Here is a 17,617-nt window from a genome sequence, read left to right on the forward strand (position 1 = left end):
TAATCCCTGCTACAAATTCTTATATCCTTTTGCTTTTTTTGTGGTTGCAATAAATTCTCTTCTTCTCGTGTATTTGCACCTTCTTAAACCTTTCTGACAGTCTATTTTTATGGGTCCATACACTATGTGACATGGCGCCCCGTGCACATATAATTTGTCTGTGAAAATACTTTTGGGAAAAAGATTGTGTAATGCAGACAATCCTATATCATCATGTGATATGAAAGTACACACGTGGCTGGCCTATGACCAACCCAATAGAAAACTACGGGTCTATGCACAGAAAACAAGTCCCCAGACATCCCAAGTGAAAATTTTATGTCTTATAATTTTCTTTTTAATGTTTATATCATAGATGTTTTGGCCCAGCGAATAACATTTTAAGGTTATTTATTTTGTCTTCTAAACACCACAAACTTGATTGTGACAGATTCCCTTTTTTTTAAATATTTCTTATACATTATAATATTTATTAATATATTTGTACTGTACTTAAAAACAATGTCAATCACTACGCAGTACAACTGCGGTCAAGAAAAGGTTTGGTATCACAGGAGTTTATGTTATGTTGAATATTGAAATGTATGGTGTATAGAAAAGAATTGAAAATGATATTATTTTGTAAAGTTTACAGCAAGAAAGGTAATCACCGAGAATGGTGTTTGAAGTTGAAAACTCATCCAATCTTTCAGAACTTTCTACTGTGAATGTTTTTTGACATGAATCCAGTATACTACTAGTAAGTAGTCTACTAGCGTTGCTCTTAAGTAATTGTAATCTCAGCCACAATTTTTTTTTACTTTAACATAAATTGTGTTGATTCTTTGGTCACTTAAATGTCAGAAAAAGTGTTTTTGATTAAAACATACTGTAGGCCAGTGGTGACGAACCTATGGTACTGGTGCCTGAGGCAGCACTCTGAGCCCTTTCTGTGGGCACTCAGGCCATCACCCCATAATGAAGTTCACCAGACAGAACTCAAAGAATCTGCCTGCAGAATCTTCCTACAATGAGAGATGAATTTGCCCTCCTCCTTTCAACTGCGTTGGTGTCCTTGGGAGGCTGAAGGATTGAAAGTTGTCAATGAACAAGGAGAAATAAATTACTGCTGAAATTGCTGTGCTGGCACTTTGCACTTTGGTTGAAGTTTGGGCACTGAGGCTCTAAAAGGTTCGCCATCACTGCTGTAGGCTATAGCATCTGGCAATCAGCAGGTAAAATATAAAACATGAAGGGGTGGTGTTCAGTTATTACAACTGTAATTTTCTATCCTGGTCCTGATCAACACATTCCCTAAAGTAAAATTAATGTTAATGGGAAATCTTTTGGATTGTGGTTTTCATTATGGTTGCAGTTATCAAGTTTCAATATTGCATGACCAAGAAACCACAAGGAAGGCTAAATAAACACATAAATGTCACTGTGTGTGTTCGGTCTTGTGTGTATATGTTTATAGATGGATGGAGTGGCCTGGTCAGCATCAAACAGGTATTTCACTTTCGATTTTTATGTAACAGTTCAATTATGGCAAAGGCTGTTTGGATAACCACAAAAAAAGTAGTCCACGATATTAGTAAATCACAGATATTCTGGCACATTTACTTACCCGTCCCGTTGACGCCGCCGATCCGGAATGTCCGACGAGGATTCGGGTCTTCCGCGATTCATTAAGACCATGCATCCAATTTCCTGCATGTGTCGCTTCCCCCCGCTAAGGTACACCGGAGTTCACCTTCTTCTTCCCGGTGTATGTGAGTGCTTGATCTTGCGTCACAATTTGCTTTTTAAATTCCGCCGTTTGTCCGAATCAGTCCACGGCCCTTGATTTGTGTCACATACAAGCCACAATCCGATAGCATGCGCCAAAAACCCGGGGCAATTCAGTGCAAAATGGAAAAAAATTGCAAAACCCGACGAAAATGCGTAGGTCAAACCCTTAGTAAATGTACCCCATTGTATTTTGAACAAACACAAGTGGTGAGATTTATCAGAAGAGCAGAACTGTTTAAGTTGCCCATGGAAACCAATCACAGCTCAGCTTTCATTTTGCCACAGCTGTTTATAAAATTAAAGCTGAGCTCTAATTGGTTTCAATGGGCAACTAGAACCGCTTTACCTCGGGCACTTCTGATAAATCTCCCCCAAGGAGTCTTACCAGGACTTGTAGTGTGCCTAAGAAAAACCTCTACTGCTCTCAAACTCCATAACCTAAAATGCTGTTTAAACCAATATGACTAGAAAGTTTTTCCCGAAACAAACTGTGGTATTTGAGTCCCTGAGAGTAGGAGTCTCTGTGGTATGTACCCAGCACCTATAATGGGATGCTTACTGTAGATATTAATATATTTTTGCCTTAATGTGTACTTCCTTACCTTTCCTGGGAATGTCTTGGTTTGTGTGCTATAGGATATTTAAGACAATACTGTTCCTCACATATCTGTCCCACAGCGAGATCTATATATATGGCTATGTGAAGCTATCCAATGTTGTGAATTGCAGCCATGTATGCCCTGTCCCAAGAATATTCATATGAGAGGGGCACAACTCTTACAATTTGTCTATACTGTTACTTTTTCACATAACTAATCACATTGATTAACTATTCATCTTTACTCATTTCTTAGACTTTTATGTTTTGTACCTGCAGCATTATAGAACATTCGCATAATTCAGTTGATATGATCTCATAGTCCGCATTTATTACAATTAAAGTAAAAATAAGTCTTGTGAGTTTTTTGCGCATTCAACACCTCCTTTCATTAGATGTAAAGCTTATTACTGGTTATACAAGTAGAATAATTTATTTTGCATTTCAATGGAGTCACTTCTACCCTGTATTATTACTGTGTTTTGGAAGAAACGTGGTGTTGCTATGGCAACCTGATTTCGGATTTCTTTCTGTAAAATATTACAATTTGACTCTCTAGGCTTTGAGTTATAGTTTGTAGACATATAGTAGGCACATGAATAATAAATTAGCTATAGCATACAGCATTCATCGAGGATAGATTAATATAGTTGTCATTTTAATTTGAAATATTGGTTACAATCCTTGGTAGGGGGTACATTTCCTAAAGGCATATAGCTCCATATACTGTATCTACTCATCTGGAAAGTTTCATCCTGGTATTTGTCATAGACAGCCATGAGCTTGCGTGTGCAGGTGCCGTAGGCCAACAACACATACACTGCCCATTTCTCAGATCTAGAATAAAATACTAAGCTTTTTGAGTAAAAACATTGATTGATAGCCTCATTCAACAGCCACGTCAACTGCAGCCCTCTCATTGTGGTTTATAGAAGATTCTTCTAGACATGCTCCGTGCAGATAGTTGTACATAAGTTGTGACATCTTCTACATTTTAATGAGATTCTGTCTGTCTTGTCTGTGATTTCTGCAAAGAAGAAAGTGACATGGTATGTACACTCTATTTTTCTTGCCCATCTTGGCCTACAGAGGAGTTATTAGGATTCCTGTAAACCCCCTTAATGCTCATGGACACATCCATAACAAATAGCAACAGTAATGGTAGTGACACACTGCTCTATCACCATAGTGTATATGGCCAACGGGAGTAGCATGTTTATGGCAAAATACAGATATTTAGCCCCATTTGAAAGTCTCACATTTTTCTCTGTTACAGTTTTTACTATCCACAAAATTTGGACAAACAATTCCAAATAGATATACAGGCGGTCCCCTACTTAAGGACACTCGATTTACAGATGACCTCTAGTTAGATGGACCCCTCTGCCCACTGTGACCTCTAGTGAAGCTCTATGAATACTGTACTATAATCCCCCGCTGCAATGATCAGCTGTAAGGTGTCTGTAGTGAAGCTTTATTGATAATCCTTGGTCCCATTACAGCAAAAAATTTGAAACTCCATTTGTCCTTGGGGAAATTTTTTTTTCGTCTGGAACTAAAACTATAAAATATACAGTTTCGACTTAAGTACAAACCTATGGAACCTATCTTGTACGTAACCTGGGGACTACCTGTAGTAAAATGCTGCTCATGATGTGACACAAGAATGTTCTTTGCTTAGTAGACCAAAATATAATTTTTAAAGAAAAATAGTAATTTCTTTCAAAAAAGTAAAAATATTTATTACCAATTCAGACCGTATAATATAATCCAAATTAACTATGTATGCTACATCAGTAATATCCATCAAAAATAGTAAACAAAAATCAGAAATGTTTCCAAGCATAGACCGGAACTACCTAAACTATAGCTTGTGCGGATGCGGGGCAGGAACATCTCGCATGGTCCAATCCGCCACTTGCTGCACTCCCCTTAACAACCACTTGGCCGAAAGGTTTAAAAAATAATCGCAAATCACTGGTTGTTCACTAATGATTGGGATTATTTCTATATTACGCCTGAAAACTGTAAAAGTTCCCCATTTAAGTGCTGCAGATCATAAATCATTTTCAATGTAACTTCAATGTATGTATAGGATTGTCATAAATCTCAAGCAACACGCTGCTACTGTATGACAATGCAGATTTACCACATGGAAAAGCCGAGCTGCAAATCTGCAGGTTTTACACAACTTGTACAGGTTTACTCTGATAGATTTGTGGATTTAAAGGAGAAACCCTTTAATAAAGGGGGCCCAACCAGAATCTTACTATGGGACCCATCCTTTCCTACTTATTCCCCCTGAGAGGATCACAATCGCAGGCTGCAATCATCATCATTATCTCCTCTCTGCTCTTTAAGCTTTCTCCCTCATGCAGCTGTTAGCTGACCTGTGCTTCAAGCTGATGTCTGCAGGAGGGAGAGAATTAGCAGAGAGAATATAATGATGATGACGAGACAGGGAATGTCCAAGTGAGACAAGTCAATTAGTTAATTAGTTAGCAGGGAGCCAGATACACTTTTAATCAACTTTTAAAAGTGAGTGGAACTATTAATATTAATTATAAAAGCATATTGGGAAGTAATATTAAAAAGGCTATTGGAAAAAAAGCACCTATATAAAATTACAGGGGAACGGAAATATAGGGGAAATAAACTAACAAACTAATGAAACATTGCAATAAAATGCCCACATAGACTGAAAAAATTGTGCCCGTTGGTAAACTGCATCATGTACACATAAAAGTTTAACTTTCATTATATATCTATATAGAGGTAGTGTAAAATTAAACCTTACAGGCTAAAGGGTTTTGCACAGGCCCAGAAAAAACCTAACCTAAAACAGGGGAAAAGATATGCCAACTATACAAACATATACTGACCCGTGGCTGACTAAACCGCACATGGCTTATCAGCCAAAAATAACCTCGTGATATAACCTGTCAAAAGGTAAAAATGTGTGATCCTTATGATAGGATCCCTTTGTAAAACCAGCCTTAAAGGGGTTGCCCACTTTCAGCAAAATATTGATTTTGTTTGTGGAATGAAAAACTAGACAGTTTTCCAATCTCTACTTGTTGTCATTCAACAGGAAGCCCCATTGTTATTTCCTGTGGATAAATACGTCATGTCATGTGATGTCGCACAGTTGCATGACTCGTTATGGTTCCAATTACTGTGCAGTTATTCTAGCCAGCTATGAAACCTCCTGTTACATATCTGCAAGCAGAGATCTTGAGGAATTGATATAGAAATTATTTTGGAAAACTATATCACTGTTCATTACACAAACAATATTAATTATTTTCTGAAAGTGGGCAACACTTTAATTGTTACAAATCATTAGTGTAGTGTTTTTTTTCACTAGCAATTATCATGCCATTTTAGTATTATAATTTTTTTGTTTAATTTTTATGTGTTCCCTTTCCGCTCTTTTTCTGTTACTAATTTAGGCAAATTGTTAATTTTTGAACAAACATAAAAGCAGTGAGACTACAACAATGGAGCTCTAAGCATTTTTACATTAAGTATTCATGTGTGTGATAGTTTGCTTCTTTCAGGGAGACTACAGGGATTAAAAATAAACTAAATGATCCCCTTGTCAGCGGCCCAACTACTTAATACATTTGACAGGTCAACATTTAAAGTCCTTTCAAAGACTTCAGATGATTGAGATGAGGCAGCCGTCTGAGTGGTATGCTGGCTGTATTTTAGTCTACCACTGTGACATATACATATCTTAGTCTCACACACCAGAAGGTTTGTCAAGTGGCGTCTAGAAACTGCCAGGTAACAGTGGGCTCTTTTATGGCCAGAACTTCATGAAAAATTTCTCCCAAACATAACTTAAAGCCTACAGATTTTTAACACTTGCATCACATCTCCACACTGCACCCCTAAAAATATCATAGTCACAGTATAGAATCCCATAGATAACAGATGTGTGCTCCCACACTGTGATCCTAAATAATATATCTACCTGAGAACATGACTGATCAACCTGTGAACCACACAAATATAATCTATAATTAAAGGACATCTAAAACCAGAATCATAAGAAAAAATAAGCACCGCTTTGCAAGTATACAAGAGCCTTAACGAACAGGCACCAACCTGTATACCAGCTAAAAAGGACTGTCTGATCAGCAAGTAAATAGTACATACATTTTTTACACAATACATACAACATTTAAAAATGTGTTTTAGATTGTCCAGTTCAATAGTGTATACAACATTCTAATATTCCTTTGAGTGCAAGGATAAATTCTATACAGTGACCAGGTATATAATGAATACAGTCTTGATAGAGTTTGAATAAAGAGTGCAAACAATGTATATTTAAATACTGCATATATAGTCTAGATCTTGTGATAAATGCAGCATGAATATGAACTATAGTGAATATAGAATCTGCTTACAATGTCCAGATAGATTTTGCATTGTCATTATAAATAGTAAATTCAGTCTCTCCTTTTTATGACTCTTTTAGCCTTTTGATAAATAGGGTATATACCGGTATTTCAATAAAGAGTTTGTCTTGGGTGCTCCTGTGAGCTATCATCTGGGTCACAGGCGCACCCATGCCCCTCTGTGCTGCCCCAGTCCTCCAGCGAGTTACTCACCTCGCCGTGATCCAGCGTGGACTCCGGCAGAGCAATGCTCAGGTTAAGGATGCTCTGGCCGCTCTTGATCTGCCATCTACCCTGAGTGGTCACATCACCATAGCCATTTGGATTGACGTGTGGTTTAAGGAGAATGCCGAAGAGTTACGCCTTGAAAAACCCCAATTCCGCTTATGTCGTCTTTCTCACCTGGCACCTGCTTTCCAAATGCCGCTCCAGCCTCTGGTCTTACCATCTGCAGAGGAGCCTATGGAGGTAGACAGAGCCAGACTCTCTTCCCAGGAGCATTTCAGAAGACATCAGGAAAACCTCTGCCTTTATTCTGCTAGTCCTGAGCACTTCATTGGGTCTTGTCCTGTCCATCCCCAATGTCCAGGAAACGCCAGCACCTAGGGTTCTTGGAGAAGCGTCCCTAGGTGTAAGCAAAGCTTCTCCACGCCTGACTATTCCGGTGCTTCTCAGCATTGGCATTTGCACCCAGATTCAGGTCGCTGCTTTTCTGGACTCTGTTTCTGCAGGGAACTTCGTGGATGCTGCTCTGTTCTCCCAGCATTACATTCCTGTGGTCTGCCTCGAGAAGCCTCTGGTCAGTAAGCGTACAAATCCTCTCTGACCCGGTCCCGTACCGCACTGAACCTATCTCACTGCAGGTCGGAGCTCTTCATAAAGAGAGACTGTCTTTCTACGTGCTGCCTCGCTCCAACTCGTCTCTACTACTGGGCCTTCGGTGGTTGCAGCTTCACGCACCAGTCCTTATTTGGAAGACAGGGGAGATCCGTTGTTGGGGTCCGGAGTGCCAGTCTCGTTGCATGGTGATGCCTCTACCAGTACCTGTCCTTGTGTTCTCTGTAGCTTCCAAGCCTGTGGGTGCCTACCAACGTGTTACCAGGACTTTGCAGATGTGTTCTCCAAGATTTGCAGCCAGATCTTGTTGCAGTGAGCTCTGCAGATTTTTGAGGCAGATAACCTTTAAAAAAAGCATCAGAAAAGCGAGTGTGTGAGCTTGGCGACGAATGTGCATTGATCCCAAGTGTGTGCAGTGTCTTAAGTGTGACTTAGGTTTAAGGGACTTAAGTTTGAGGGGCTTTAGCAGGTAACTGCTGTGTTTTGTGTTACTTTGACTGTAGATTCTTCTTTCTGTGCATATTTCTATTGTAATCCCCATTAGAATAATGGACTCCATAAGTGGCATTGCTACACGGTGTACATCCTGTGCCATGTATGCTTTCCTTGAACAGCCGTTCGAGGGGGAATACTGCTGTGTGGGGTGTGTGAAAATTGCTCATCTGGAAGCCCAGATTCTGGATCTAAATGAGCAAGTTTCAAGGCTGCGGGCAATTGATAATATGAAACAAAGTTTGCTGCTCCTGGAGCACAAACTCTCTGGGGAAGATGGGTGTGGGGAGGGAAGTATGGAGGTGCAGAGTGAGGGGGCAGCTAGTTGGGTAACAGGCGGGGTAGAGGGAAGAGTTGTAGGGAGTCTAGTCCTGATCTGGTGCACCCCAATAAGTTTGCCAGGCTGGCGGATGAGGGGGATATCAGCTCTGGGGTAGCAATGCTGCAGAAAGTCGTGGCCGCTAGCAACCAGGGGAATGTCTGCTCCAGTAAGAAGGGTAATGGGAGCACAGGCAAGGTCATTATTAGGGGAACACACAGGGCAATCTGTCACAAAGACCGTGCATACCGAACAGTGTGTTGTTTCCGGGTGCTCGGGTTCGGCATGTTGCGGATCGGGTTGACGGATTACTGGGAGGGGCTGGTGAGGAACCAGCGGTCATGGTCCACATTGGCACTAATGACAAAGTAAGAGGTAGGTGGAAGGTCCTTAAAAATGATTTCAGAGATTTAGGCCATAAGCTCAGGGCAAGGACCTCAAAGGTAATTTTCTCCGAAATACTGCCTGTACCACGTGCCACACCAGAAAGGCAGCGGGAGATAAATAAGTGGCTCAAAAGTTGGTGTAGGAAGGAGGGTTTTGGGTTCATGGAGAACTGGACTGACTTTTCTGTCGGCTACAGGCTCTACAGTAGGGATGGGCTGCACCTCAATGGGGAGGGGGACGCTGTTTTAGGGGAAAAAATGGCTAGAAGGTTGGAGGAGTGTTTAAACTAGAGACCTGGGGGGAGGGCAACTACACTTGTGCAGGGCAAATAGACAGTGTACATAGAGAGCTGGGAAGAGTCATAGTCCATGGGGGAGGAAGGGGGGCTGGAATGAGATTGGGGAATAAGGACAAAAGGAATACGGACAGGGAAAACCATATAAAGTGTATGTACACAAATGCCAGAAGCCTCACAAACAAAATGGAGGAACTGGAACTCTTGATGTTGGAGCGGAAATATGATATAGTGGGTATCAGCGAGACATGGCTGGACAGTAGCTGTGACTGGGCTGTTACTATAGATGGTTATAGTCTTTTTAGAAAGGATCATATAAATAAAAAAGGTGGAGGGGTTTGTTTATATGTGAATTCTTGCCTCAAGCCCGTCCTGCGAGATGACATCAGTAACGCAAATGTGGAGTCCCTATGGGTTGAGATAAGAGGAGGGAAAAAGAATAATAAAATATTACTAGGGGTTTGTTATAAGGCTCCAAATATAATGGAGGCAGCAGAGGAAATGCTGATAAGTGAAATGGATGCGGCTTCAAAGCAAGGTGAAGTACTTATCATGGGAGACTTCAATTACCCAGATATTGACTGGGGGGCAGAAACCTGCAGGTCCTTCAAAGGCAGCAGGTTCTTGTCAACAACAAAAGACAATTACCTGTCGCAACTAGTCCTGGAGCCAACAAGAAGGGGGGCACTGCTGGACCTTATCCTGACCAACAGACCTGATAGGGTATCAAAACTACAGGTTGGGGGGAACCTGGGGAATAGTGATCATAATATCATTGATTTTGTATTACGCTTTACTAAGAGCGTTAGTGAAGGGGCAACCAACACTCTAAACTTCAGGAGGGCAAATTTTCAGCAACTAAGGGAAGACCTTAAAGGCATAGACTGGGATAATGTTCTCAAAGACAAAAGCCCCCCCCCAAAAATGGGACTTTTTCTCATATATTCTGAAAAAGTCCTGTGAGAAACACATACCTTATGGGAAAAAGCATAAAAGGAACAAGAAAAACCCTATGTGGCTAACTAGTCTTGTAAGGAAAGCAATAAGCGAGAAAGATAAAGCGTTTAAGGTGCTAAAACGTGAATGTAGCGATGAGGCATTACAGGATTATAGAGAGAAAAATGAATCCTGTAAAAAGCAGATAAAGGCCGCAAAAATAGAGACTGAGAGAAATATTGCCAGGGAGAGCAAAAATAATCCCAAATTATTTTTCAAGTATATAAATGATAAGAAACTAAAAACAGAGAGTGTGGGTCCCCTTAGAAATAACATGGGGGTCATGGTGGAAGGAGATGAGGAAAGGGCCAATCTACTGAATGTCGCCTTCTCAACTGTCTTTACCCAGGAAAATCCCCTGGTGGAAGACACAATGAGGAATAATGTAAATTCTTTTTATAATGTCAACAGTTTAACCCAGGAAGAGGTACGGCGCCGCCTCGCAACCACTAAGATAGATAAATCACCGGGGCCAGATGGCATACACCCCCGGGTTCTGCATGAATTATGTACGGTGATAGAAAAACCGTTATTTTTAATATTTGAAGATTCACTGAGGACTGGTTATGTTCCACAGGAATGGCGCATAGCAAATGTGGTACCAATATACAAAAAAGGATCAAATAGTGATCCTGGAAACTACAGACCCGTGAGTCTAACTGCTGTAGTGGGGAAAATATTTGAGCGGTTTATTAGAGATGCTATCCTGGAGTATCTCACTGTGCACAACCTTATAACCCAGCGTCAGCATGGGTTTATGAGAGATCGGTCCTGTCAGACTAATCTGATTGGTTTCTACGAGGAGGTAAGTTCAAGACTGGATCTGGGGGATGCTGTAGATGTTGTATATTTGGACTTTTCAAAGGCATTTGACACCGTGCCACATAAAAGGTTGGTATATAAAATGAGACTGCTGGGAATAGGAGAAAATCTGTGTATTTGGGTAAGTAATTGGCTTAGTGATAGAAAACAGAGGGTGGTCATTAATGGCACATTCTCAGATTGGGTTGATGTTACCAGTGGAGTGCCACAGGGGTCAGTATTGGGGCCACTTCTTTTTAATATTTTTATTAATGACCTTGTAGTGGGTTTACACAGTCAAGTTTCAATATTTGCAGATGATACTAAGCTGTGTAAAGTAATAAATACTGAGGTCGATAGTTTAGCATTACAGAGGGATTTGTGGAAGCTTGAGGGGTGGGCAGAGAAATGGTTGATGAGGTTTAATGTAGATAAATGTAAAGTTATGCACTTGGGCCATGGAAACTAAAAGTATAATTATGTTCTAAACGGTCAATTACTTAGTAAAACTGGAGCTGAAAAGGACTTGGGGGTATTGGTGGATACAGTGGCGGAACTACCGCCGTAGCAGCCGTAGCGGTTGCTACGGGGCCCGGGAGCTTCAGGGGCCCGTGGGGCGGCACATTACAATGTCTGCTGCGCAGCATTACCGACCCGGTCCGACCGAGGCCCGGGGCCCGGGCCCTGCTTTACGGCACGATAAGGCCCCTCCCCGCCCCTGTGTATCTGTCCCTGCGCCCGCCCCTGTGTATCTGTCCCTGCGCCCGCCCCTGTGTATCTGTCCCTGCGCCCGCCCCTGTTTCTGCCCCCTCCTTACCAGTCCTGCGTCGGCGATCCGCCCACCTGTTCTGTAACTCCTCCAGGTTGCGCCGCGCGGCCCATGTCACGTGACTGACGCGACCTGACGTCAGGTCGCGTAAGTCACGTGACCAGAGGCGCGCGGTGCAACCTGGAGGAGCCGAGCCGCCATTTTCTTCCGACTAGCCGTGAGGTGAAGGTATACGGAAGAAGACATCACCGGTGGGTAAGTATGTGTTTATTATTTGTATAGGGAAAGCTTTTTTATTAGGGAAGGGAGGCCCTAGGGGATTTTTTATTAGGGAAGGGAGGCCCTAGGGGATTTTTTATTAGGGAAGGGAGGCCCTAGGGGATTTTTTATTAGGGAAGGGTGGCCCTAGGGGATTTTTTATTAGGGAAGGGAGGCCCTAGGGGATTTTTTTTAGGGAAGGGAGGCCCTAGGGGATTTTTTATTAGAGAAGGGAGGCCCTAGGGGATTTTTTATTAGGGAAGGGAGGCCCTAGGGGATTTTTTATTAGGGAAGGGAGGCCCTAGGGGATTTTTTATTAGAGAAGGGAGGCCCTAGGGGATTTTTTATTAGGGAAGGGAGGCCCTAGGGGATTTTTTATTAGGGAAGGGAGGCCCTAGGGGATTTTTTTTAGGGAAGGGAGGCCCTAGGGGATTTTTTATTAGAGAAGGGAGGCCCTAGGGGATTTTTTATTAGGGAAGGGAGGCCCTAGGGGATTTTTTATTAGAGAAGGGAGGCCCTAGGGGATTTTTTTTAGGGAAGGGAGGCCCTAGGGGATTTTTTATTAGAGAAGGGAGGCCCTAGGGGATTTTTTATTAGGGAAGGGAGGCCCTAGGGGATTTTTTATTAGAGAAGGGAGGCCCTAGGGGATTTTTTATTAGAGAAGGGAGGCCCTAGGGGATTTTTTTTAGGGAAGGGAGGCCCTAGGGGATTTTTTATTAGAGAAGGGAGGCCCTAGGGGATTTTTTATTAGGGAAGGGAGGCCCTAGGGGATTTTTTTTAGGGAAGGGAGGCCCTAGGGGATTTTTTTATTAGAGAAGGGATGCCCTAGGGGATTTTTTATTAGGGAAGGGAGGCCCTAGGGGATTTTTTATTAGAGAAGGGAGGCCCTAGGGGATTTTTTATTAGGGAAGGGAGGCCCTAGGGGATTTTTTATTAGGGAAGGGTGGCCCTAGGGGATTTTTTATTAGGGAAGGGAGGCCCTAGGGGATTTTTTATTAGGGAAGGGAGGCCCTAGGGGATTTTTTATTAGAGAAGGGAGGCCCTAGGGGATTTTTTATTAGGGAAGGGAGGCCCTAGGGGATTTTTTATTAGAGAAGGGAGGCCCTAGGGGATTTTTTATTAGAGAAGGGAGGCCCTAGGGGATTTTTTATTAGAGAAGGGAGGCCCTAGGGGATTTTTTATTAGGGAAGGGAGGCCCTAGGGGATTTTTTATTAGGGAAGGGTGGCCCTAGGGGATTTTTTATTAGGGAAGGGAGGCCCTAGGGGATTTTTTATTAGGGAAGGGAGGCCCTAGGGGATTTTTTATTAGAGAAGGGAGGCCCTAGGGGATTTTTTATTAGGGAAGGGAGGCCCTAGGGGATTTTTTATTAGAGAAGGGAGGCCCTAGGGGATTTTTTATTAGAGAAGGGAGGCCCTAGGGCAGTGATGGCAAACCTTTTGGAGACCGAGTGCCCAAACTACAACAAAGCCCCGCTTATTTATTGCAAAGTGCCAACACAGAAATTTAATTTGTGATTTATACTCCGTTCTCTGTCACAGTTTTCATTGATACCAGCACCTGAGGCACCAATAAAGCAGAAAATAGTCCCAGGTAGCCCTGTCACTTTAAAATAGCTCTGTGCACAGCAAGTCCTGGGCTGTCTGGGACTGTAGGAAGATTCCTAGAGTCATCTCTGGTGAAGGCCTGAGTGCCCACAGAAAGGGCTCTGAGTGCCACCTCTGGCACCAGTGCCATAGGTTAGCCATCGCTGCCCTAGGGGATTTTTTATTAGGGAAGGGAGGCCCTAGGGGATTTTTTATTAGGGAAGGGAGGCTCTAGGGGATTTTTTATTAGGGAAGGGAGGCCCTAGGGGATTTTTTATTAGTCAAGGGAGGCCCCAGGGGCTTTTTTATTAGTCAAGGGAGGCCCCAGGGGCTTTTTTATTAGTCAAGGGAGGCCCTAGGAGCTTTTTTATTAGTCAAGGGAGGCCCTAGGGGCTTTTTTATTAGTCAAGGGAGGCCCTAGGGGCTTTTTTATTAGTCAAGGGAGGCCCCAGGGGCTTTTTTATTAGTTAAGGGAAGCCCTAGGGGCTTTTTTATTAGTTAAGGGAGGCCCTAGGGGATTTTTTATTAGTTAAGGGAGGCCCTAGGGGCTTTTTTATTAGTCAAGGGAGGCCCCAGGGGCTTTTTTATTAGTCAAGGGAGGCCCCAGGGGCTTTTTTATTAGTCAAGGGAGGCCCCAGGGGCTTTTTTTATTAGTCAAGGGAGGCCCCAGGGGCTTTTTTATTAGTTAAGGGAGGCCCTATGGGTTTTTTTATTAGTTGAGGGAGGCCCTAGGGACTTTTTTATTAGTCAAGGGAGGCCCCAGGGGCTTTTTTATTAGTTAAGCGAGGCCCTAGGAGCTTTTTTATTAGTTAAGGGAGGCCCTAGGGGCTTTTTTTATTAGTTAAGGGAGGCCCTAGGAGCTTTTTTATTAGTTAAGGGAGGCCCTAGGGGCCATGTCATTAGTGAGGGGAGGCCACTGCTGGGCGTGTTTTTAGTGAGGTGTCTCCCCTCACCCCCTCACTAATAACATATATTTAAATATATATATATGTATATATATGTGTGTGTGTATATAAATAATTATTTGATGCCTTTTCTGTATTTCTATTTTTCAGATCTGGGTATGCTGTTTCATACTTCGCCTGATTCGTTGGACTACATCAATGACCTGGATTATTTTTTTTAATAAAATGGTTAACAAGGGGTTGTTGGGGAGTTTTTATTTTAATAAAATATATTTCTTTGTGTGTTTTTTTTCTACTCAAAACTTGCCTTAGTAATGGTGCTGTCTAATAGACGTCGCCCATTACTAGGAGCGGGGTTTAGTGTTAGCCGGTAAAAAAGGCTTAACAGTAACCCCCTAATCATTACCCTGGTACCCACCGCCACCAGGGGTGCCAGGAAGAGCTGGGTACAATCCAGAACTTGACCATCTATAGATGGTCAGGTGCTGGGGCGGCTGCAGGCTGGTATTATTGGGCTGTGATGGCCCTATATCAATGGGCACTCACACCCCAGTAATGTCAGGGTGCTGCTGCTGTATTGTATCTGGCTGGTTATGAAAATGAGGGGGAACCCCACGTCATTTTTTTTTTAAAACTTGTTTTACAAAAAGGGTATGGAGACTCATTTTCTATAACCAGCCAGATGCAATACAGCTGGAGCACCCTGATATTATTTGAATCTGAGCACCCACTGTTTTTGGGCAGAGCCCAATACCAGCCTGCAACCGCCTTAGTACCGGATCATCTGTAGACGGTCAGGTACTGGATTGTATCCAGCTCTTTACAGCACCTCTGTTGGCAGTAGGTACCTGGGTAATGATAAGGGGGTTAATATCAGCCTTTTTTACCAGCTAACACAAGGCCCCAGTCCAGGACCATTACTAAGGCAAGTTTTGAGTTAAAAAAACAACATTTTTTAGGAAATATTTTTTATTAAAATAAAACCTCCCCGACGCACCCTTGTCAACCATTTTATTAAAACAAACTATCCACATAACTAAAGTACTCCACTTTATAAGGCAAAGTATACACCATTTACAGATCTGAAAAGCATTTTATAAAAAAGGTTAATAAAATACGGGCAGTCCCCGGGTTACGTACAAGATAGGTTCCTTGGGTTTGTACTTTAGTTGAATTTATATGTAAGTCGAAACTGTATATTTTACAATTGTCACTCCAGACAAAATTCTTTTTTTGCCCCAGTGGAGTTTCAATATTTTTTGCTGTAATGGGGCCAAGGATTATCAATAAAGCTTCATTACAGAAACCTTACAGCTGATCATTGCAGTCTGGGACTATAGTAACATCCAGAGTGGTCACCAGAGGTCACAGGGGGCAGAGGGGTCCGTCTGTAACTAGGGGTTGTCTGTAAGTCGGGTGTCCTTAAGTAGGGGACCGCCAGTATATGAATACTGTTACTCTTCAATAATCTGTGTTAAGCTTTTAGAGTTCATTAGTTTACTTTCAAATATCGACCAATGAATACTAGTAACCCCTTTGCTTTTTGGCACACAGGAGCCCCATGTTTCAGGACTATTGTTCACTATATTGCATGGACTCCTATTTAGCCATAGAGAGATGAGCATGCGTTAGATGGAGCACATGGACTCTGTTCTGATGTGAAAGAGTTCATGTACACTATCAACCAGTAGAAACAGGCCCGTACGTTGACCCGGCCAAATAGTCACTGCATATGGAAAGAATTACTCTTAGTCATCAGCTTAAAGCGCATCTGTCTATTCTATGCTGATTTTTAAAAATGAGTTATCCTTATGGTAGACTATGAATATTAAACACCCATTTGCTCAGAGCCATTTTCTTTTTTTCTACTTTCCTAGATTTTATTGTGAAGAGCATTACGTGAAGTGTGAAGGCCAAACAGTGATCAAAACTTGAAGAGAAAAAGAGAAGAGTAAAGCTACGTATCCTACAATCTATAGAGATAGAAGGATCTGGACAAAAGTGAGTATGGCTTACTTTAAAACTATGTATTAACACTATGGGGCAGATTTATCAAGCTGTCTGAAAGTCAGAATCTTTCTAGTTGCCCATGTTAACCAATCACAGCTCAGCTTTCATTTTACTAGTGCTCATGAATATTTTAAAGGGGAGCCTTGATTGGTTGCAATGGACAACTAGAAATATTTTGACTTTCAGACTGCTTGATAAATCTGTCAGAAAGTTTATGGTTATGGAGTGAACAAGCAGAACTTGTGATTTGCTTGCCTACTCCTTTAACAATGAATACAGCTAAAGTAAAACCTCTAATAAATATTATTTTTGTTGATTTCCCTAGGATGATCATCCGTTGAAAGTTCTGGTTTTGTTAATGTAAGTTAGAAAACTTGAAATTTATTTTATAATCAATGCTGATTGGAGAAACATGAACAGAATTTGGATTATTTATATTTTTTTTTCAGGTTGGCGAGTTTTTCATATATTTAATATGTTCGAAAAAAACAACATATCTTTTCAGAAGATGCAAACTAGTTGAATATGATACTTCCTGTCCAAGTAAGTTTTGACGAATTACATATAAGTTAAGACACAAATTTTTATTAAATTTTATACCATTCTATATTTACAAATAGTTATATAGCTTTATGCAAGATTAACCTCTATCATTTTTGTGCTTAGGTGCTTCCTAGATGTTTTAAAGTTAAAATTTATATCAAGCAAGAAGAGATGGAAACACGGTGCTTTGGGTTTCAGGTAAGTTATGACTATGACCTAAGTGATAAAATATGTTAAACTATAAATGCCTTATGTGTTATTCCTGTGTTAGTTACTCTGTATACTTACAATATAAAAAACCCTTATATATGTTCAAAATGGGCAGGGAATGGGAAAAGGTGCCGTGGTCATCGGCGAGGGGGGGGGGGGGGCCCAGCCAAAAGTTTGCTATGGGGCCCACTTATTCCTAGTTACGCCACTGGGTGGATAGTAAACTTAATTTTAGTGACCAGAGCCAGGCGGCTACTGCTAAAGCAAATAAAATAATGGGATGTATCAAGAGAGGAATAGATTCTCATGATAAAGATATAGTTTTGCCCTTATACAAATCCCTGGTCAGACCACACATGGAATATTGTGTACAGTTTTGGGCACCAGTGTATAAAAAGGATATAGTAGAGCTGGAATGGGTGCAGAGGAGAGCA

The 17,617-nt window shown here is 41.7% G+C and overlaps 1 long non-coding RNA gene across 1 annotated transcript; it reads left to right on the forward strand.

Annotated features, from left to right (window-relative positions):
- The first annotated feature begins 16,295 nt into the window (after positions 1-16,295).
- LOC140105611 (uncharacterized) lies at positions 16,296-16,968 on the forward strand. The gene is made up of 3 exons (XR_011850610.1): positions 16,296-16,421; positions 16,756-16,790; positions 16,880-16,968. It is a non-coding gene; the product is annotated as an uncharacterized lncRNA (long non-coding RNA).
- The last annotated feature ends 649 nt before the right edge of the window (positions 16,969-17,617 follow it).

This window comes from Engystomops pustulosus, chromosome 11 (genome assembly GCF_040894005.1).
Source record: "Engystomops pustulosus chromosome 11, aEngPut4.maternal, whole genome shotgun sequence".
Taxonomy (NCBI): Eukaryota; Metazoa; Chordata; class Amphibia; order Anura; family Leptodactylidae; genus Engystomops; species Engystomops pustulosus.